We start from the raw sequence: 23,616 nt of genomic DNA, 5'->3' as shown, positions 1-23,616 counted from the left end.
GAGGGAGTGATGGTAGGTGACTGGGGCCAGTCTTGCTACTATCATCAGTCCTTAAACCCTGCACACAGTGCACAGGCACATCCTCCAGGTATTGGGTCAAATCTGGAAGGTCCTGAGATGAGTACCAGTGAGACAAACTAAATGATTTAACTTCACTTTTATTTTACTTTACACAAGTACCAAGAGTACAGAGCACTGCCTTTCCCTGGTTGTTCATCAAACAGAATTAAACCCAAAAAAGCACTCAAAGATCTGAAAGTCCCAGAGCTAGAGATAATTTTTGACTGAGTAGTGCTAGGTTTCACACACAAGTAGGTCTACATAACTAATGAGAACTACAAGCTGCATAAAAAATATTTCATCTACTTAGCTAACATAATAAGTATATTACACTGGAGAAAAATGAAAGGAAAATAAAAAGTATACAACTTTATAGATTTGTTTTGGAAGAGTTTTGTTTTGACACAGAAGGGGTAACAGTAGATGGTGGAAGCTGAGAGTTTTTAGCAGCTTTAGTGCCATAGAAAGAGGAGCTGGAAGGCAGGTGAAGTTCTGCACACCCTTCAAACTCAGTAATTAGCTTCTTTTGGTAGCAGTGCTTGCCTTCTCTTTGATATAAACACTAGTCAGAAGGTCAAACCCTTGTTGCCTGTTGTCGCAACAGAAGGGTGACCTCTGCTTGCTGAGCTTCCACATAGCAAGACGGGCTATAAATATGTTAAAAAGCTAAAATGTGAATTAAATAATAGAAACTTATAAATAAATAGGCTATCCTAAGCTACATATAAAATGAGTTCACTTGTCTTAATCTGAAGTTACAGATCACCAATGGTCTTACAAATGTCTAATTCTCCCTAACAGCCAGAGTTATTATTTTATTAGTTTTAATTTTTATTTCAGTTAATTTAAAGTGTTTTTTTTTTACACCCAGTGCTACTTTAGTTGTACTAAAAAACGTTATATTAGTTCAGTTTTAGTCTACAATCACCTCGCTAACTATAGTTACTTTTATTTTGAAAGTGTTACGGTTACTTCCGCTTCCAAAAAAGGAATAGACCACGCGACTTCCGTTTTTGGTTTATAAACCATAGACATCATGTCTATGTTATAAACTAAAAACGAATGGACTGAAGTTCTAAGACTCTCTCCATTCTTTGTCCAAAAAGGAATAACGATAAAATGATCGAAAAAAAAGAAAAACGGGCCGTTTTTAATTGTTTATTCGTTTTTTGAGTATGATACTAAAAACGGTTATTTGGTTTTTCATTTTGAAACAAAAAACAGAAAAACGGTATTTTCGTTTTATAATTACAAACGAATTAATTTGTTTTTTCGTTTTTGTTTAAAAAAAGGAAAAATGAATAAACCGTTAGTTTTTCGTATGTTCAAACCTTCTCGTGGACATAAAAAACGAGTTTCAGTTTATTTTATTTATATTTTTTATTTTGTTTTCATCACACTTTGTTCTAATGCATAAAATGAAAATACAATAAAACCAAAAACGAACAATGAAGGTTTTTAATGCACAAAGCGCGTATTAGTTCACCGGAAGTTTACTGTATCCCTGGTTACTGGCGCTTGCGACAAACAAGGTGGCGTCAAAGCTCTGGTGGAGTTCATCAATCATGATGGGGTCAGTCCTGGAAAATCACGCTGGAAACATAGTTAATATGATAAATTATGGAGCAACGTATTCTGATGTTTCCACTGCCTTGGCGTCCATTGGAATTAAAAGAGGCCATTCTGTGGCCAGCATAAAGAAGTTCCTTGGCGACCGCAACCTAGTAAAGAGAGGGCATTTGTCGGATGATCATTTGGAGGTGGCAGTGGCCAGTGCTATTCGAGAGGTGAGTCTATTTTTTATAATCCTGCTGATGCTACTACTAAGGGATGTGTATAATGTCCGCCTGCAATTTGACATCCGGTTTAATATTATTTCGTACAGACTGGACCGGCTTTTGGCCGAAAAATGATGACGGGTTACCTTGCCTCAAAGGGGCTCCGCTTTTCAGAACGCCGCATTGGATCAGCAATGAGGCTTGTCCATCATCCTTACCACCAAGCTCGTTTACAGGTGCCTATTTCACAAAGTGTTGTCTGTCTTTTCAGTTTAGTTGTGTAATAATGTATGTAACTTTAGTGTTTGTATGTATGTCTATAGTTATGTGTAATGTATGTGTATAGTAAAATTGGGGTATGAGGAATTAATACAATACTAACGTTAATCAAATCAAAGACTGCACAATCAAACTGAATAGAGAACACATTAATGTTACATTATTAACCTCAATCAACTAGTAAACTCATACATTTAATACCATTTAAATTCCCAGGGAGCACGAAACTTAAACCCAGTTCCTTACAATGCTGAGTATTTTGGTCACAAATTACCTATTGACCAAAACGAGAAACTCGTAATGTTTGGAGTTACGCATGTGATAGCAGTTGATGGGTACAGTACAGAGTCGTTGGGCATGCAACCATGCCTGTCAAGAACAACCTTACTATCTATGAGGAGGTGTACAGGTTAGTTGGAAAACCCTCTGTAATAAGAAATCATTAGTAAAATGAAATACTAGTTGAGTTCTGGTGTTAAATGTGTTTATTTGATAGTCATTCAGCTCAACTAATAGATGTGTTTTAATATCAACTGTATGCTTTTAGGATTTGAGCAATTTTTATGAACGCTTTCCTTATTGTATTTCAGACCAGCTGTTCTGACCAATGGAATCTGGGACCAAGTACCTGTAGACCATGGGAAAGAATTTTATTTTTGTCTCTTTATGCAAGAGATCCTAGCTGCATACAGATATAACACAGTAAGGGAGCCTTACAAGCAGACGCCTTCAACAAAGGTGAGTAGTTTAATTTTTTTTTTTTAATAATTAATCAATTGTTTGAAACCTGTGGTAGGCACTCTATAAGTTAATTTTTTTAATTCATATAGTACGCATAAAAGTGGTGGACTGCAAGATTGTAATTTTAAGTTTTACATCAGAACCACAGGATTGAGCGAATGTGGCCGGAGATAAACAACCGGGTCAATTACCCTATTAAGGAGGCTTTAATTCAGCTGACTGACCAGGAAATGATTGACATGGAGGACCCCACCACTCGCTACTGTGTGTCGGATCTCACATGCCAGATAGGCCGTATTGGTGTAGGAAAAGTAGTGGACTCGTGGAATGCCCACAGAATACCAGGTATTCTTATTCTTATTAGCAACCAGTTTTTTTTTTTGAGAAACAAACTAAAAACACTTATTTTTTTGCAGGGAGAGGTGTCCCAAATGCCTTGGGAGAAGGCGGTTGCTTCAAAAAGTTAAGTGAAGACCTGCTACCCAATTCCATAGTCACTGCAAACATATACTTACAAGAGATGGGATCCTCTCTGACCACACCAACAACATTTGGCATCTACCCTTTCTTAACAGAAGAGGACTGTGCATATGCAGAGCAGACCTTTATTGATCAGTTTCCTGACCTGTCTGTCCTCTACAACAGTGTAATTAACAACAATTACAGAAATTTTCAGGAAGCAGTTATGACTTATTAACATTACTCACCGATATTCAAATCCTTAAAGGCGGTGGTTCTACATGCACTCTTCGTGAAGATAGTGGAATTTCATTTTTTATTGATTATATTTTTAAATAAGATCGTGGATCTCATTTTGTGAACCAAATTTAGTGAATTAAGTCTTCTTAATGAACATTTCTATTCATTGTTAAGATTTGTACAACCAGCAGCTGCAATTCGAGCAAATTAAAGTTTATCAAGCAAGTACTTGTTTGAACAAAACATTTATTAAAACATTCATTGAACAATGTTAAATACAATTTTTGTGCCAATGAGGGAAAAGACAAATAAAACATCTTAAAGGTTAACAACACTCTTTAATTATTTGCCCTGGAATGTATGCACAGCTCTGTGAATGTGTGGGATTTCACAACCTGGACCTTCTTCCCTGGAAAAAAAACACCTTACCAATTCTAGTACAACAACAGAATCTATAAGTTGGGATATGTTTTTTTTACGTGAAATTTTACAACCTTGAACACTGTTGTACTGAATTATTTTATAAACTCCACTGAAAACAAAACAAAAACTAGTTAAGGATTTTAAAGTTGTGTGCAATTTCACACTCTGGAACAATTTTACATGCTCCATATAAGAAAAAAAAAATTGTAGGTAGGGATTTTACATTTGTGTGCAATTTCACACCCTAGAACACCATGTCTATAAGAAAAAATGCTTCTTCAGATAAGCATTGTACAACACATTTCAAACTAACTCTTTCACAACATCTACTAGAACAGTTGACAGACCAGCCACCCTGATGATGTTTAGCACAGAGAACTCAGACCTGCACTTTAAGCATTGGTTTGATGTTAATGCCCATTCTTCAATGCAAGCTCTACACCCAATGATGCTCCGGCAACATTCGGACAGCATTGGCTCACTGATGATGTCTGTAAAAGCATGGAGGATATGCATTAAAACTATGTCATCAACATTTTTTGTTGACTACATTTTAGCATGTTGAGGTATACTGAAGTATATACTGATTGCAAAATAAAAATATATTTAAGAAGCACTATTCATTCTTTAGTAAAACTTAGTAAAAGAAAAGCTGGTAAAGGAAAAGTTGTTCCGTTTTGTTCATTGCTTAGCCATTTGGAGTCACAAATTCACACACATCCATAAAAAGAAAAGGTGTAGTGGAGTCCAGGGTGTGTGAATGATGCACACACATATAGCAAGTTATTTTTCATTAACCCTTAAAGGGATAGTTCACCCAAAAATGAAAATTATTTCATGATTTACTCACCGTCAAGCCATCCTAGGTGTATATGACTCTACTTTCAGACGAACATAATCAGACATACATTTAAAAATATTCTTAGTCCTTCAAGGATTATAATGTTTGTGAATCGCAGCCTACATTTTGAAGACAAAATGAAAATGCATCCATCCATAAAAAAATTAATCCATACGAGTCCAGGGGGATAATAAAGGCCTTCTGAAGCGAGTCGATGCATTTGTGTAAGACAAAGATCCTCCTTTAAAACATTTGCGCTGTCATTCATAACTATTATAAACCTTGAAGGACTAAGGATATTTTTAAATACATCTCTGTTCATCTAAAAGATAGTCATATACACCAAGGATGGATTGCGGGTAAATAAAGCTTTGGATAATTTTCATTTTTGGAATAACTATCTTAAAGGGATAACTATCCCTTTAAGTGTGTGGTAAATTGTGAAGTTAATACATCAGACCCTTGGTGTCTCATACCTCTACAAACAAGGCAGGTGAAGGCCTCCTTGAGCTGTGATGCCTGCTACATGCTGACTTGGTTTCTTTCCCTTGTGGCCAGTGTGGTGAGCTCCCGGAGTCTGACAGCAACACTCTCCAGACCTTGAGATGCCTCAAACAACTCCTCAATCTTTTCCAAAATGTCCTGCAATCCAGAATCTTCCCTACACACACATAATATAATATATATATTATATATTATATATATATATATATATATATCAGTGGTTCCCATCCCAACCACATTCCTGGAATATAGATAGATAGATAGATATGCTTGTTTGTAACTTGATCAATAATTATACATTCCAATAACTTTTACCTGGATTAATAACAAACAAAATTAAAATAAACTTAATAGATCCAATAAAATAATATCAATCACCTCATCCTTTTTTGTCTGTATTGAAGCCTGGAAAAATGGCTAATGCGCATTGCGTTAATTTTTCTAGAGGTTTGTCTCCAATACTGGGAACCTTAACACATACAGTACACACAAAGGACCCTACGTCAGTAACAGAATTACTAAACAAATGACAATACGATATAATACAAATCGTGAGAGTTTTGTTACCTCGTGTTCCTTCTGAATCCATTATTTCGTTCCAGTTTGAATCCAGTAACACAGGAGATTCTGTAGTCCTTAGGTCAGCTTGAAGTTTCTGAACAATACCTGTAACACTGGCCTCAGCTTCAGTGAACCTTACCACCACAACACTTTTGGGAACTGGTTTGCCATCCAGCACTTCTGCAATATTTATTGCTCTGAAGTTTGGAAACAGATTTAACATTTGATGAACTCTCTAGTAGTATTAAGTTTACATATAAACCCTGTTAAAAAAAAAAAAACGTAGTTAAGTGCAATAATATAAACTAATAAATAAAAAGAAGGTTTTCAAACCTTGTCCAACTTTGGCTTGCACGGGGCGTTGATGTGAGAACAGATCCAGATGATGCTGGTCTTGTGAAAGAGAAATGTCGCTGAACTGGTGTTGAAGCAAATGCTGAAGTTGATGGGGTGTTTTGCGGCATCTCAATTGGGTCACCATGGACTTCATAATGAGCCCTTAAAGGGTTAGTTCACCCAAAAATGAAAATTAAGTCATTAATTACTCACCCCCATGCTGTACCAACCCCGTAAGACCTTCGTTCATCTTCGGAACACAAATGAAGATATTTTTGATTAAATCTGAGAGGTGGATCACTGCTACATAGGCTGCCTGAGGGAATGAAACTTGACGGCCCAGAAAGTCATTAAAGAACATGTTTAAGGTTTAAACTATAAGTTTATCAAGCGACGAGAATACTTTTTTCCGAAAAAAAAAACACATAAATAACGACTTTATTCGACTATTCCTTTTCTTCCTTGTGGGCCTGAGACGAGAGTTCAAGAGATTTCCACGACGCATGCGCGAGAACTGAGAAGAGGACGTTCTTCTTCTAATACTTCTTGTTCAGTTCTCGCGCATGCGTCGTGGAAATCTCTTGAACTCTCGTCTCAGGCCCACAAGGAAGAAAAGGAATAGTCGAATAAAGTCGTTATTTATGTTGTTTTTTTTCGGAAAAAAAGTATTCTCGTCGCTTGATAAACTTATAGTTGAGCCACTGTAGACACATGGAATATTTAAACATGTTCTTTAATGACTTTCTGGGCCGTCAAGTTTCATTCCCTCAGGCAGCCTATGTAGCAGTGATCCACCTCTCAGATTTAATCAAAAATATCTTCATTTGTGTTCCGAAGATGAACGAAGGTCTTACGGGGTTGGTACAGCATGGGGGTGAGTAATTAATGACTTAATTTTCATTTTTGGGTGAACTAACCCTTTAATGTCAAGTCCAACGATCTGAAAGACTCTTCACCATTGGGAAAGATTGCAACATTTGAATCATCAGTCAAATAGAGACTGTCACTGCTGACCTACACCAGAAAGAACAAGAATTAGCAGAGTAAAATAGTGTAATTTCAAAGCCAGACATTTTCAATTCAATTCAGTTTAATCAAGTTATGTAGCAGGCCAATGTTGCATCTATAACAGTTCTGTAAAGTAATATAATGGTAAATGTAAAACCTATGTGCAACAGCAGCTTAAAATGTTTCTCTCACCCTTACTTTCTTTATATAACTTATGGAAAATATGGGCTGGCATATGTTCTATGCCAATGCCAGTGCTTCTCATGCTTGGTCCTTGACTGTAGCACTGCACATGTTTCCCTTGTATGCCACATCCATTTTAGAGTACTAATGAGCTCATCAGGAAGCATTACTGTATGTAACGGGTGTTTGTTGTTTTGGATGTCTCCCATATTTAACACACCTGACATAGTACTCTAAAACCTGAAATAGATGTGCCATAAAAGAATAATGTGCAGTGCTACATGGCATGCGAAACACTGGCATAAAACACATACCACTGAATTAAAGTGAATTGACAGCTGAGACGTCAAATATATTAGAAGCAGATCTAAAAAAAAATTGTAGCTTTCGTACATACCGGTACATTAACAAAAATTGTTACAATGCATGTGTGGCTCTACATTTATTCATACTCACATGCTAATAGGTCGTTTACTAAGACCAAACTATTAGTTTAGGACTATTCAATTTCGTTCCTGGAGGGCCATGACCAGCAGAGTTCAGTTCAACTTAATCAAACAGATCAACTTAATCAAATCAGAACCGTCTAATCAAGCTCTTCAGGATTATTACATTGATTATTACAGGCAGGTGTGTTTGATTAGGGTTGTTGAACTCCAGGAACGTAGCCCTGTACTAGATAATTTAGCTTATTGCCATAGTAGTTAACTTATTTAACCCCCTTTAAAATTATCTTTCTGTGAGTCTTGCAAACCTACCAGAAATATGCACGAAATTTTTTCAGAACGCATATCGTCATCTTTGAGGGTGACTCTTTTGTTCCCGTGAAAGAGCACGTATATATCCATATCGCACGTGGAGGTGATAAGTGAACTCGATGAAGAAGTGAAGCCTAATTGCGCGCGCACGCGAGTGGATACTTCAGGTGAACTAATACGCGCTTTGTCCATTAAAAACCTTCATTTTTCGAGTTTGGTTTTATTGTATTTTAATTAGATGCAGTAGAACAACGTGTAATGAAAACAAAATAAAAAATATAAATAACATAAACTGAAACTCGTTTTTTTATGTCCACGAGAAGGTTTGAATATGCGATAAACTAACGGTTTCTTCGTTTTTCCGTTTTTTAAACAAAAACGAATAAAACAAATTATCCGAATTGAATCCGTGTATCATTCGTTCAGTTGTGTTTTGATTTAATATTGAAAGTAGAAAAATGAGAAAACAGTTCCTTTTTTGTTTTTTCATTTTTTTCAAAGAAACGAAAAACGACTCGGTTACTAACGTAACCTCGGTTCCCTGAGAGGAGGGAACGAGTATTGCGTAAGTAGCTTACGTTATGGGAAAACTCCTTTTCTCGAGAATATTGAAGTCTTTATGTAAAACGCATTGCAGCTGCACAGCTGACAGCAATGAACGAAGGAAGCTCGGTCATTGGCTGTGCTGCGGCAACTTGCTCGAACCAATGACGGGGCGACTCTGAATGCGCGACCAATGAGCGCGCCTCGCGCCCGCACGCGTCAGAGCCCGCCAAGATGGGCGTGGCCAAGAGCTATATATTGGGCGCCCGTCATGAGAGTTCTATAGGTTAAAACGACTGAAGCGAACTAACCAAGCACAAGCACAGCAGCTTACGCAATACTCGTTCCCTCCTCTCAGGGAACCGAGGTTAAGTTAGTAACTGAGTCGTTCCCTTTCGAGAGGTCTCAGTGTGACACAAGCACATACATAATCTAGCTACGAACTCATTGTTCTACTAGCATCATGCTGATAGTACATTGGAATGCAATGTCGGGACCTGTAGGTTGTAAAACCTGATAAATGTGGACGGTGAGGCCCAGCCTGCCGCCGCACAAATATCCTCGATCGGTATCCCGCTCAACCACGCCCAGGAAGAAGCCACACTCCTGGTGGAGTGTGCTTTGACTCCCCAGGGGCATTGAAGTCCCTTAGCTTCATAAGCCAGCGCTATAGCCTCAACTATCACGTGAGAGATTCTTTGCTTTGAAACGGCGGAACCTTTCGTACGGCCGCCAAAGCATACAAACAGTTGTTCTGTCTGTCTGAATAGGGCAGAACGCTCCAAATACACTCTGAGAGCCCTAACGGGGCAGAGTAGATTAGCGTCGTGTTCGTCTGCTGGAGACGATAACGCAGTTAGGGAGATAACCTGTGCTCTGAAGGGAGTGGTGAGCACTTTAGGAATATACCCATGTTTCGGTCTAAGGACGACCCTGCAGTCGTTAGGTCCGAATTCTAGGCAGGCAGCGCTTGTCGAAAGCGCGTGCAGGTCGCCCACTCTCTTGACCGAGGCGAGTGCCAGCAAGAGCGCAGTCTTGAGCGAGAGCTGTTTAAGGTGCACGGTTCGGAGTGGTTCGAACGGGGGCCCTTTAAGAGTGTCTAGGACAGTAGCTAGGTCCCAGATCGGCACTGAGGGGGGGCGTGAAGGGTTCATCCTCCTAGCGCCCCTTAGGAAAACGAATAATTAGGTCGTTTCTTCCCAATGGACGTTCCATTACAGGGTTGTGTGACGCTGTGATGGCCGCCACATATACTTTGAGCGTGGAGGGGGTGCGGCCCGCCTCCAGAAGCCCTTGTAGAAAAGCGAGTACGTTCGTAATCTCGCATGTCTCAGGGTTCAGGCCCTTGGCATTACACCAGTCACTGAATACTTTCCATTTCTGGGCATATAAGCGTCTCGTGGAGGGCGCCCGTGCCTCAGCGATGGTTTTTAGCGCTCCGCTCGTGAGGTTCCTGGGAACCCGTTGAGGGGCCATGCATGAAGGGCCCACAGATCGGGGCGGGGATGAAATATCATCCCGCTGGCCTGACTGAGGAGGTCTGGCCTCAGTGGAATCGGCCGTGGTGCAGATTGCATTTGCATCAGATCTGGAAACCATGTTTGGTTCTTCCAGAGTGGGGCTATCAGAAGCACTGCGTTTTTCTCCTCTCTGACCCGACTGATGACCTGTGGCAGCATCGCGATCGGGGGAAAGGCATATAAGGGGCGGCTCGGCCAGCTCTGGGCGAGCGCGTCCGTGCTCTTCGTGAAGAAAAGAGAGCAGTGCGCGTTCTCCTTGGAGGCGAAGAGGTCGATCTCCGCTTTGCCAAAGGTTTTCCATAACCATTGAATCATCAGCGGGTTGAGAGCCCATTCTCCTGGGAGAATCTTGTCTCTGGATAGCATGTCTGCCCCCTGGTTCAGGGCGCCTGGCACATGCGCTGCTCTCAGCGAGCGCAAGTTGTGCTGGGACCATAAAATGAGTCTCCTGGCCATTGAATGCATGGAGCTCGACCTGAGTCCACCCTGGCGATTTATGTACGACACTACCGTCATGTTGTCCGTTCGGACCAGGACGTGTTCGTTTTTTAGATGTGGAAGCAGGGCTCTGAGAGCCAAAGCGACCGCTTTCATCTCCAGACAGTTTATGTGTAGGCGCTTCTCCGGGTTTGACCAAAAGCCGGAGACAGGCCTGCCCTCGTAAAGGGCCCCCCAACCTATTTTGGAGGCATCTGTTGTGATCATCTTTCTCCTTGTGTTCACACCCAGACTCACGCCTGACTGGTAACAGTCGGCGGCTTTCCAGTGCGTCAGGGCTTTTATACAGCCGTGGTTCGCTCTGATTAAAAAGTGGCCCGAACGCCACGCGTGAGTAGGGACGCTGCTCTTGAGCCAGCGTTGGAGAGGGCGCATATGCAACAATCCTAGCTGGAGTACGGCCGATGCTGAGGCAATGAGCCCGAGCATCCTCTGAAACCGCTTGACGGGGGCGCGCGCGCCCGCCCTGAATGATGTTGCAAGGCGGCGGATGGTGAGCGCGCGCTCTGATGAGAGACGCGCTGTCATTTGCATCGAGTCTAGAACTATTCCCAGGAAAGAAATCCTCTGGCTGGGAGATAGTATGCTTTTTGCAAAATTGATTCTTAGACCCAGGCATTCTAAATGGCTGATAATCCAAGATCTGTGTGTTATTAACTGACTCTCTGATTGTGCTAGGACCAGCCAATCGTCGAGATAATTCAGTATTCGCACTCCCCTTCGTCTCAAGGGGGAAAGTGCTGCGTCCATACATTTCGTGAATGTACGGGGAGCCAGGGACAGGCCGAACGGAAGTACTGTGTACTGGTAAGACTGTCCCTCGAAAGCGAATCTCAGAAACGGCCTGTGATGAGGCGCTATTGGAATGTGAAAGTAAGCATCTTTCAGATCCACTGAGAGAAACCAATCTCCTGGGCGTACTTGCGCGAGGATATGCTTGGTTGTTAACATTCTGAACGAGCGAATCATTAGTGCTTTGTTCAGGTGTCTGAGATCTAGGATGGGGCGGAGACCACCATCCTTTTTCGGAACGAGAAAATAGCGGCTGTAAAAACCTGCCTCGCTCATAGAGGGGGGAACAGTTTCCACAGCGCCCTTTTCTATTAGTTTGCGCACCTCGGTGCGTAGAACCTGTGAACACTCCTTTCTCACTTTCGTCTCGACCACAGTCGTAAAACGTGGTGGTCTGTGAGCGAACTGGAGCGAGTATCCGTGCTTTACTATATTCAATACCCATTTCGGCATATCTGGAATGTTTTCCCATGCCACTGCGTACAGATATGGGCTGAATACAGGCTAGGGGCGGGCCGCTGTGACGTAGGGACACGGCCAGCGAATCGCCTGAGCTCGTAGCTCTCAGAGGCGCGGGCGCGCGCTGAGCAGCTGAGTGAATGGGCGCGTGTGTGCTTACAACAGCGCGCGCTATGTCTGTAAAACTCGCAGCCTGAGCTGGGGTTGTGTTTGACACTGTAAGGACAGTGTTTATAAGTGGGGGTGCATAAACAGTGGTAGGCACACGCGTCACTTTTATAATGTTTTCCGCTTTTACTGGGGATGAATTCATAACTGTGTGAACAGTGCTTGTGTGTAGTGGTGCGTACATGACCGTAGGCACGTGATCTACATTCATGGGGCGCGCAGCCTGAGCTGGGAATGAATTTGGCACTGTTTTGACAGTATCTGGGAATGCACACTTTGTGGACATGTGAACCCTTAGTGACACAGGCAGAAAAATACTCTTTTTGTGTTTTCTGTGCGTCGCCGTAAAAACGGCGTTTGTTTGCAGGTGAGCGAGCTCTGTGACTGGCCCATTGACTGCTGTATGGACATTTCCAGCCGCCTGTAAGGGGACTGGGTAATGTTTGAGCTTTTGCAGAGAGAGTGGTCCGGCTTTTGCGAGACACGCACTCTCTCTTCTCATTCCTGTGGCTAGGACGGCTTTCGAGGCTCAGGGTTCAGCACAATCTTGGGCCGAGGACCCCGTCGCTCAGGAGGTGGCTTGCGGTTGTGGGAGCGCGAGCGGCGTCGAGCGTCAGCATGAGGCGCGGGCTGAGAGGCGGTGGGAGCTGTTCTAGCCAACTGCGGCTGTGGCGGTCTCTGTCTGCTCTGCGATGAGCTGGAGCGCTTGGGCAGGAAATGGCGCATAGCTTGTGAAGCGTTCTGGGCCTCAGTGAAGCGTTCGGCGAAACCTTTAACCGCCGGTCCAAACAGCCCGCTGGTGGAGATAGGCGCGTCGAGAAACGGCGCCTTATCCGCGTCCTTCATCTCCGTCAGAGTTGAGTGAAGCGCTGATGCAGCTTGGCCGGCGGCGGCGTAGGCGCGACCGGCGAGAGCAGAAGTAGTGCGGCAGGGCTTCGAGGGGTGGGAAGCTTTGGCTTTCCATCCGGTGGTGGAGGGCGGGCAGAGATGATTGGCCACGGCCTCCTCGAGGGGCGGCGTTCCCTCGTAGCCTCTTTCCTTCGCGCCGTCCACAGAGGAGAGCGACAAAGAAAAAGAAGGCTTCAGACGCGCAGAGTGGGGGGCTTTCCATGACTTGGTGAGTTCGTCATGAACCTCCGGGAAGAAGGGAGAAGGCCTTTGCCGAGGGGCCTGCTGGCGCCCCTGCAGAAACCACTCATCCAGTCGGCTTCGGGTTGGTTCTTCGAGAGAAGACCAATCGAGCCCGAGGTCCTCTACGGCCTTCGAGAGGACGCGGATAATCTCCGTATCCATGGTGGAGCCCCCGCTCATGCTAGCTAGCGTCGACGGGGCGGGGTCGAGAGTGGAGCCCGGCCAGTCGTCCGATGCAGCGTCGATGGACAAGCTGTCATCCATTCCCCCATCGTCCTCGGACGCGCCGAAAGTCACAAGGCCCACCGCTCTGCTAGAGGGGTGTGGGTCCGGCTGGGTGAACTGAACCGGCGATGGGGAAGGTAAGAGCGGCGGTGAAGCACGCGGAGACTGGCTCGGCGTGACGTCACTGAGCTCCGGTTCAGGAAGCCTCTGTGAGCGGCGCTTTTTCTTAGTGCGCGGCTCAAACAGAGGGGTGGGGGCGATGGGCTCGCTCACGGCGAAAACGGCGAGGCGAGCCCGCAGTGCAGAGAGACCCAGGTCATCACATTCCGGGCATCCGCCCTTGGTCAAAGCAGCTTCTGCGTGGTCCCGGCCCAGGCAGCGAGCGCAGATGATGTGACTATCCCCGTCCGGGAGAAGGTCTCTGCACGACGCGCAGGAAGGCATTTGAAACAACGCCTCAGAAAATTGCTCTTTTACAAGTGTCGCGGGGCGAACAGATGTAAAGATACTTGCGTGTGTGGCACGCCGGATGGCTCAGTAGGATGGCGTTCGAAGGCGGCTGAAGGTGCCGACGTCCTCGTATCAATCCCGCTGGTATGCTTTTCGACGGCGGCGAAGGCTTCAATAATCCGGAGGATCCAGCGAAGAAGGTGTTCGCTGAAGGAGATTAAATCTAAAGAACTCTCATGACGGGGCGCCCAATAAATAGCTCTTGGCCACGCCCATCTTGGCGGGCTCTGACGCGCGCGGGCGCGAAGCGCGCTCATTGGTCGCGCATTCAGAGTCGCCCCGTCATTGGTTCGAGCAAGTTGCCGCAGCACAGCCAATGACCGAGCTTCCTTCGTTCATTGCTGTCAGCTGTGCAGCTGCAATGCGTTTTACATAAAGACTTCAATATTCTCGAGAAAAGGAGTTTTCCCATAGCGAAAGCTACTTACGCAATAGGAGAGACCTCTCGAAAGGGAACTACCAGTCTGAAGCATTTCTCTATTAGCCGGACATTTTAGCCACCTGAGCAAAATCATTCTTTATACCAGACCTGTACAGTGCATACACAAAAACGTGTGTAACTTTTAACTTTAATGTGCTCTTTCTATTTGATTTGACCCTTGATATAACTAAATTATGTACATTTTAAGTTACCTGAGAAAACATTTTTAAAGTATAATACACTGCCGTTCAAAAGTTTTGGATCAGTAAAGTTTTTAAAGAAGTTTCTTAGGCTTATCAAGGCTGTATCTTTAATACTGAATATTATTTCACAAAGTTTTCTATTGTAATATACTTAAAATTATAAATTATTCCTGTGAAGCAAAGCTGAATTTTCAGTGTCACATGATCCTTCCGAAATCATTCTAATATGCTAATTTATAATGTCGGAAATACATTATTTCAGGATTATTTGAGAAATAAAAAGTTAAAAAGAACAGTGTTTATTCAAAATAGAGATTTTGTGTTACAATATATACACTACTATTCAAACTATGTTTGCGGTCAGTACATTTTTTCTTTCTTATTTATTACTTTTTTGTTAATTAATACTTTTATTCAACAAGGATGTGTTAAATGTATAAAAAAAAGTGATCGTAAAGTGTTATAAAATATTTATGTTTTTAATTAATTCTGTTCTTTTTTACTTTTTATTAACATAATCCAGGGTTTCTCAACTTCAGTCCTGGAGGGCCGCTGTCCTGCAGAGTTTAGCTCCAACCCTGATCAAACACACCTGAGCAAGCTAATCAAGGTCTTCAGGATCACTAGAAAGTCACAGGTAAGTGTGTTTGATCAGGGTTGGAGCTAAACTCTGCAGGACAGCGGCTCTCCAGGACCGAGTTTGAGAAACCCTGGCATAATCAATGAATCAAAGAAAATAGTTCCAAAAATATTAAGCAGCACAACAGTGGCGGGCTCCCAGCTCAGAAATTGGGCCCAAACCCAGAGTACTCCCCCCCGTATCTCTGTTTAGGAAGATAATCAGGCAAGTGTGAGGAGATGGGGTGGTGGAGGGATGCTGAAAACTGTCGAGAACTATGGGTGATTCGACTGCGAATATTTATAGGCTTTACTCATGCTGATTGAGTGGACCTGTTGATTACTGATTGTTGACAGCTGGCTGGAATGACTTGATTGATCATTAGAACGTGTTCCTCCCGAACCTTGTTAATAAAACATTAATTCTTGTTTTAAAAAATGAGGATGTCAACATGTTCTAGGAGACGCGAGCGCAACCTATTTACGGTCGCAAAGTTAATGGAAATGACAATGCTGTTCTCTTTTGTTGTTTGTTAACACTATGTATGTAGCCTAAATCGCGCAGTTGGGGGTTTAAATGATGTTTTATTAACAAAGTTCGGGAGGAGCACGTTCAGATAATTAACACGGGTGGAGAGCACTCAGCAAACATGATTAAAACGTGTATATATAGACTCAGTAGTCTCACCTCATTTCTTGACAGTTTAGCAGTGTCCCTCCATCACCCCTTCTCCACTCTTCTAGTCCTAAACCACTTTACATACGGGGGGGAATACTCTTCGGGCCGAATTCCGAGCTCGGAGCCCTCCCCCCGGACAGCACGCCAAATACGCATTATACTTTATTCCCTTTAATTGTATGTAAGTGTGAACTCGTGAATTTATGTTATTAACACCTTGTGTCCCCGACAGGAAAACACCCTGCTGCGATCTGTGACAGTAGGCGCGGAGTCAATAATGTAGAACACATTAACGATCTTCGGGGAAAAAAAATGTATGATCGAATTTCGCACTCAGTTCGACTATTTGAAGATCGTGACCAATCCCTAATCTATATTCAACTGAATCATAATTTGAACTAAATCGCAAGCTTGAATCAAAATCAAAACATGAAATTGATGACAATACTCAGCCCCCCCCCAATCCATGCAATTAGGGCTTGGACGGTTACCGCATTACCGCGGTCACGTGACCCCTACCGCGGGTTCGAACTCGTCACCGTCATCACCACAAAAAAAAAGTGCCTGCACATGTGCACGTTTTGTCTAGACATCATTCTATTTCTGTTCTAAATGTTCCTGTTCTAAATGTGAATTTTTTTCTTTGTTTTTCACGGAATGGTGCTAATAGCGGTTTACCGCAATACCACAGGAATTTCTTGCTTTTCAACCGCGGTAAGAAAAAATCCATACCGCCCCAGTCCTACATGCAATCCTGCTACTGTACAATTAACATTTCCAGTAACAATTTTCTAGACACAAAATTAACTCAAAATTGCAAACCTGTTATGGCCTGAACTTTTTAAACATCCAGCTGTTTTTTTGGGGGGCCCCCTCTCACAGATTTTCCTGTTAGGGTGGACTCTGCCAGCAGTTCCTTTGTGAACACCAGAACAGCAAGCTCTTGGGCAAAAATGGTCATACGAGATTTGTTCAGCCGCTGAAAGGCCCTCTTCGGAACACTCACTGCACTTCCAGCCAAGGAGTGCTGTATAAAGAGCAGGAGGGAGAGAGAAAGAGAGAGAGACTCAACTGACAAATTAATACATATTAGGGAGATGTATCTATGAGTAATACATTTTATCCCAATATGACAATACTGTGCATAAAACAAGCTATTTTGGGGAAAACAATGTAGTCTGTAAGTTTCACTATGGAGTTGTATGACAGTCGGTTAAATTTTGTGGTTACTCTTGTAGCTTTACAGTGCTGAATTGTCATTTAAGTTTGTCCTGCATTTTTAAACCTTGCCAGTTTAATCTTTCAATCAATTTTAAGCCATTTAAAGGCAATTAAATGTGAACGGGACTCAATTCATTACTTGCTTAAGCCTGGTTCACACGGCAGGATAATTAGGCCGATTTTAGCCCCGATTCACCCCTTCGAACAATCTCAAGGATGCTCCTATTATCGTAAAAATAATCTGATCAGATATTCCTGCCGTGTGTGGTGTGTTGCTCTCGTCTGCTCGGAAGGACATCTGGACCGCTCCGATCTCAAATCGGGGATATCCAACATGTTGGATTTTTTTGGCCCGATTTCTCCTCGTGTGTGTTGTCCCCCGGGGACAAACAAGCACGCAGCCTGTGGACTGTGGCGTGTAGCCAATCAGAAAGCGAGGCCGACAATTTTAAAATTGTCCTGTGTGAACCAGCCTTTACTGTTCTGAAAGATGGATCACTTTAATATTGATCCATTTTACCGTAAAGTTACAAGGTAGAGATTCTGCATTCTAAACATCTATGAATTACCTATGGGTCTCAGCCCTTAATTGTAACATACCATTTCAATGTCACTGGACACAGTACTAGAGGCAGACATTCCTGATGAGGGGATTGAGGGAATCAAAGACCGGACACACTGCACACACTCCTTCATTAATTTTATCATTTCTGGTAGCTCTATGTGACAGTAAAGGGGAAAAGGGTAAGTTAGTGTTGTTTGACAATAAGAACCTTTGTTTTGTGCATCTGTGGCACTTGATAGATGGATGAAATGTAAAAGCTGGCCAGCATTACCTAAATATTGGTACTAATGTTCAGTGCATGTCAATCACTCCAGAGTGATTGCAAACCTGAATAGGTATTCACCTACCACGAAGGGATGTCATGATTTCTTCATCCATTTGAGACAGCATTTTTGGCCCAGTCTTAAGAGTCTTTTATCTGCAAATAGCCAATAAAATAAAAGCACATTTAAACGTTTTATTAAATTCACATATCACGTTAACATGTTAGTTACAATAAAAAAATACAGGAAAGAAACAGAAAAATAATTAATGATGCTCAAATTTATTAAATTACACTGTAAAACAGCTGTAGGCCTTAATGCTAAGGACTTTTGCTACTGCCCTGCTTGGGCCAATGCTTCAAATTCTTACTTGGCCTGCCAAAAATTCACTGGTCCCACCAAAAACAATTATTTTCAAGTATTTCTCATGCATTAGTGTTAGAGCAGTCAAATGAGGTTAGACCAAAGTCTTCATCTGAGTCATTGGCCTGAAAAAAAACAACAACACACAATTATTATAAGAGATGTGTGAAAATCGAGAGAGAAACAATTTGTTTACAGCACACCTTGCTTAGTACAAGTTACTATCACCATGACATAAAACTGTCAATATTACATAAAGACTTATCCATATCCACTCACCAGCCTGCCTTTTTTGGCCTCAAATAACAAATAGAAAAGTCATATTTGTTATATTTCTGCAAAAGTGTTTAATTTAATCTTTAAATTACTGCAAAAGTGTTTCATTTAATCTTTAAATTAATTCAGTCATTTTTAAAGAGTAAGGCGAAATTTTTGTCATGGTAAAAACTTCAAACATTTGTTATCTTTGAAAATACCCAAATGTGCTCTTTACAGGACATCAATTGTCCTGTAAAACTGTTACATGTGTGGTGTCAGAGAAATTCACTAAAATATAATGTCTACTACAGTGGACAAAAGTCTGTTCCTAGGTCTCAGGAGGATATTTTTTATTTTTTTATTTTTTACTTTTGTGTACAAAAATACACTTTTGCCCAAACAAAATATGAATGGATTTAAAATGTTTACTCTAGCTCACTGTACTTGTTTATGTAAATGTTAAACAGGAGACATCACAAGTACTGAACTATTAGATAGCAGTTACTTTAAGTTATTTAATTTTGTTTGTACTGTATCCACAGAAACAGACGAAATTGTTATATAAGAGATTTCTTCATACATCTTCAATTTCACAAACAACTAATTACAGAAGAAAAGTTTACAAAAAGGTACGTAATTGTGAAAAACAATGTTACGTATAATGTAAAAAAATTGCGATAAACGAAATGTTCAACCAGACGTTTGTGTTTGGATGGACCTCGCAGAACTTGTGCCCCAGACTGTCAGTGGGCTGTTTATTTATTGATATTTTGATTTAATTACATACTGAATGTAATTAAATGCAAAACAAAACAGCGGTATTTCAATACAGACTGACTGTATTGAAATACTGCTGTTTTGTTTTGCATTTGTTTTGTGAAGTTGCATTTTCCTTTTGTGTACATTTGTTTCAGATTCCTCTCTCAAATCCTACTGAAGAGAAGAACGAACTTGAAAGCACAAAAGAAAAAGAACAAGAGGAGAAACAGATTATGTAAATACGATTGAGGAAGGAGAGGAAGATGATGAAAATGGACAAGAGGATCGAGTGGAAGATAATGGAGATGGACAAGAGGACAGTGAGGGAGATGATGGAGATGGACAAGAGGACAGAGAGGGAGATGATGGAGATGGACAAGAGGACAGAGAGGGAGATGATGGAGATGGACAAGAGGACAGAGAGGAAGATGATGGAGATGGACAAGAGGACAGAGAGGAAGATGATGGAGATGAACAAGAGGACAGAGAGGGAGATGATGGAGATGGACAAGAGGACAGAGAGGGAGATGATGGAGATGGACAAGAGGACAGAGAGGGAGATGATGGAGATGGACAAGAGGACAGAGAGGAAGATGATGGAGATGGACAAGAGGACAGAGAGGAAGATGATGGAGATGGACAAGAGGACAGAGAGGAAGACGATGGAGATGGACAAGAGGGCAGTGAGGGAGATGATGGAGATGGACAAGAGGACAGAGAGGGAGATGATGGAGATGGACAAGAGGACAGAGAGGGAGATGATGGAGATGGACAAGAGGACAGAGAGGGAGATGATGGAGATGGACAAGAGGACAGAGAGGAAGACGATGGAGATGGACAAGAGGACAGAGAGGAAGACGATGGAGATGGACAAGAGGACAGAGAGGGAGATGATGGAGATGGACAAGATGACAGAGAGGAAGATGATAGAGATGGACAAGAGGACAGAGAGGAAGATGATGGAGATGGACAAGAGGACAGTGAGGGAGATGATGGAGATGGACAAGAGGACAGAGAGGGAGATGATGGAGATGGACAAGAGGACAGAGAGGGAGATGATGGAGATGGACAAGAGGACAGTGAGGGAGATGATGGAGATGGACAAGAGGACAGAGAGGAAGATGATGGAGATGGACAAGAGGACAGAGAGGAAGATGATGGAGATGGACAAGAGGACAGTGAGGGAGATGATGGAGATGGACAAGAGGACAGAGAGGGAGATGATGGAGATGGACAAGAGGACAGAGAGGGAGATGATGGAGATGGACAAGAGGACAGAGAGGAAGATGATGGAGATGGACAAGAGGACAGTGAGGGAGATGATGGAGATGGACAAGAGGACAGAGAGGAAGATGATGGAGATGGACAAGAGGACAGAGAGGAAGATGATGGAGATGGACAAGAGGACAGAGAGGAAGACGATGGAGATGGACAAGAGGACAGTGAGGGAGATGATGGAGATGGACAAGAGGACAGAGAGGGAGATGATGGAGATGGACAAGAGGACAGAGAGGGAGATGATGGAGATGGACAAGAGGACAAAGAGGAAGATGATGGAGATGGACAAGAGGACAGAGAGGAAGACGATGGAGATGGACAAGAGGACAGAGAGGGAGATGATGGAGATGGACAAGATGACAGAGAGGAAGATGATGGAGATGGACAAGAGGACAGAGAGGGAGATGATGGAGATGGACAAGAGGACAGAGAGGAAGATGATGGAGATGGACAAGAGGACAGTGAGGGAGATGATGGAGATGGACAAGAGGACAGAGAGGGAGATGATGGAGATGGACAAGAGGACAGAGAGGGAGATGATGGAGATGGACAAGAGGACAGAGAGGGAGATGATGGAGATGGACAAGAGGACAGAGAGGAAGATGATGGAGATGGACAAGAGGACAGAGAGGAAGATGATGGAGATGGACAAGAGGACAGAGAGGGAGATGATGGAGATGGACAAGAGGACAGAGAGGGAGATGATGGAGATGGACAAGAGGACAGAGAGGAAGATGATGGAGATGGACAAGAGGACAGAGTGGAAGATGATGGAGATGGACAAGAGGACAGAGAGGAAGATGATGGAGATGGACAAGAGGACAGAGAGGAAGATGATGGAGATGGACAAGAAGTGGAAATGAGGAAGAAGGGGGAAATGAGCAAGAGGACAGAGAGATAGATGGTGAAAGTGAACAAGAGGAGACAGATGAAAAGGATGGAAGTAGACAAGGACAGACATCAGGAAAAGAGAGGAGCCAAGGAAATGATCATTCAAACCAAAGGAAGGTACGTAGATATCTATACACAGGGTGTTAATTTATGTTGACTGTGTAAGCCACCTGTCTTAAATGTTCAACACTGTTAGTGATATTTCTGCTTGTGTTTTATATTTTCTTGTTGTAGTTAATTTGATCAGACTTGTGTTTTTTCACAGAAACAACATGAAGATGATCCTGTATACCCAGGTGCTCCTATCACAAAGGGACAGAGTCTGCTCTTACTCATGTCGTATGTACTGCGCCACAATTTGACAGAAGTAGCTCTTCAGGATCTCCTTACTATGTTCAATGAACATTTCCCTGGCTTGGTGCCAGCAACTTCATATCTTTTCCATAAAGCATATGGACAATTTGGCCAGTATGTGCCACATTTTTATTGTATCAACTGTGAAAGCTACTTGGGAGCTACTGAGACAGCACCACAAAACTGTTCTTCTTGTAAAGCTAAATTTGACGCAGAGAAAAACCTAAGGGCTGGATCTTACTTTCTAGTACTTAGTCTATCAGCCCAAATAAAAGACATTTTGGAAAAAACAGAGATTTGTTTGAATAAAACGGAATCAATTCCAGGCATTGTTTCCGTTATTCAGTGTGGGGAAGAATATCAAAAGATCAAGCAGAGTGGACAAATGGGGCCTGATGACATATCAATCTTGTGGAATTGTGATGGAATTCCTGTTTTTAAAAGTAATAATGAACAGATATGGCCAATCCAGTGTCAAATTATTGAGCTGTCACCAAGTGATCGTGAAAGGAACATATGCGTACCATGCTTATGGGTCGGTAACAGCAAGCCAAATATGATGACATTTTTAACTGCTTTTGTGTCACAGCTCAAGGAACTACAACAGATTGGAATCACATGGAGGGACTCTGAAAACGTAGAGCATACAAGCAAGGTTCATTCACTCCTCTCCTCTTCTGATTCAATTGCCCGGCCCCTTCTGAGAAACACAAAGCAGTTCAATGGAAAATATGGGTGTGACTTTTGCCTCCACTACGGTGGTGGCCCATATATTTGGGAAACACCTGAACCACCTTTAAGGACAGAGACAGATCATTTCCGGCATGCTATGCTGGCAACACCTGCTCAACCAGTAATGGGTGTAAAAGGACCATCACCTCTGATGGAACTTGAAAGCTTTAACATGATCACAGGCTTCGTTCCAGAGTACCAGCACAGTGTCTGCCTTGGTGTAACTAAACAGATAGCATCTCTGTGGCTGGACAGTAAACACCATAAGGAAGATTGGTACTTGGGCTCAAAGACCAATGACATAGACCAGGGGCTCAAGGCCATTAACCCACCTTTGGAAGTCACAAGGGCCCCAAGATCATTGAAAGACCGAAAATTCTGAAAAGCATCTGAATGGAGGTATTTTTTGTTGTTTTATGCTTTGCCTGTTTTGAGTGGTATTTTGAAAAAGTAATACTGGAATCATCTTTTTGTATTAGTTTTTTCAATGCACACTCTTCTTCATGATGCCATCAAAGAAAACCATGTGGATATGGCAGAACGAGCTCTTCGAAAGTTTGTGTGTAACTTTGAGAAACTTTATGGTGCTAAAAATGTTTCTTTCAATGTGCATTTATTAATGCACTTAGCAACAAGTGTGCGAAACTGGGGGCCGCTGTGGGCAACATCCACATTTCCATTCGAATCTTTTAATGGAACATTGGTGAAGTTTTTCAACGGAACAACGCATGTGCTAGATCAAATAGTTAAGAGATTCCTTAGGTGGAGGGCTCTCTCAGTAAAAGCAGGGACTACAATGGCAAATGCTGATGAAATTTTTTTGACAAACTCCAAAATAGATCTGCCTTAAGACAGAAGTCAAAGAAGTTTCAAGATAATGTCAGAGGTTTTGGTTGCCCGAAGAAAGGTACCACATCTGTCCTGCAGAGGATGGCTATTGAAGACTTTACTGGTGACACCGTTAATTCGGGTTTATTTTATGACCGTTTCACTT

General features: G+C 42.6%; 1 long non-coding RNA gene and 1 pseudogene across 1 annotated transcript in view; one reads left to right on the top strand and one right to left on the bottom strand.

Moving 5' to 3' along the window:
- The first annotated feature begins 1,670 nt into the window (after positions 1-1,670).
- Positions 1,671-3,584, top strand: LOC143714539 (uncharacterized; annotated as a pseudogene).
- Positions 3,585-3,786: 202 nt separating this feature from the next.
- LOC143715702 (uncharacterized) overlaps positions 3,787-23,616 on the bottom strand; it is a 31,579-nt gene continuing 11,749 nt past the window's right edge. Inside the window, exons 2-9 of the long non-coding RNA XR_013195873.1 lie at positions 18,072-18,142; positions 17,760-17,878; positions 16,761-16,965; positions 6,220-7,236; positions 5,893-6,083; positions 5,704-5,794; positions 5,298-5,482; positions 3,787-4,471 (exon numbers count right to left, since the gene is read on the bottom strand). This is a non-coding gene — a long non-coding RNA (uncharacterized LOC143715702). The remainder of the gene's footprint in view (positions 4,472-5,297; positions 5,483-5,703; positions 5,795-5,892; positions 6,084-6,219; positions 7,237-16,760; positions 16,966-17,759; positions 17,879-18,071; positions 18,143-23,616) is intronic.

Source organism: Siphateles boraxobius, unplaced genomic scaffold (genome assembly GCF_051911475.1).
Source record: "Siphateles boraxobius isolate OS27281-9 unplaced genomic scaffold, OSU_SipBor_1 12, whole genome shotgun sequence".
Lineage (NCBI taxonomy): Eukaryota > Metazoa > Chordata > Actinopteri > Cypriniformes > Leuciscidae > Siphateles > Siphateles boraxobius.
This window is presented reverse-complemented; position numbering and strand designations above follow the sequence as displayed.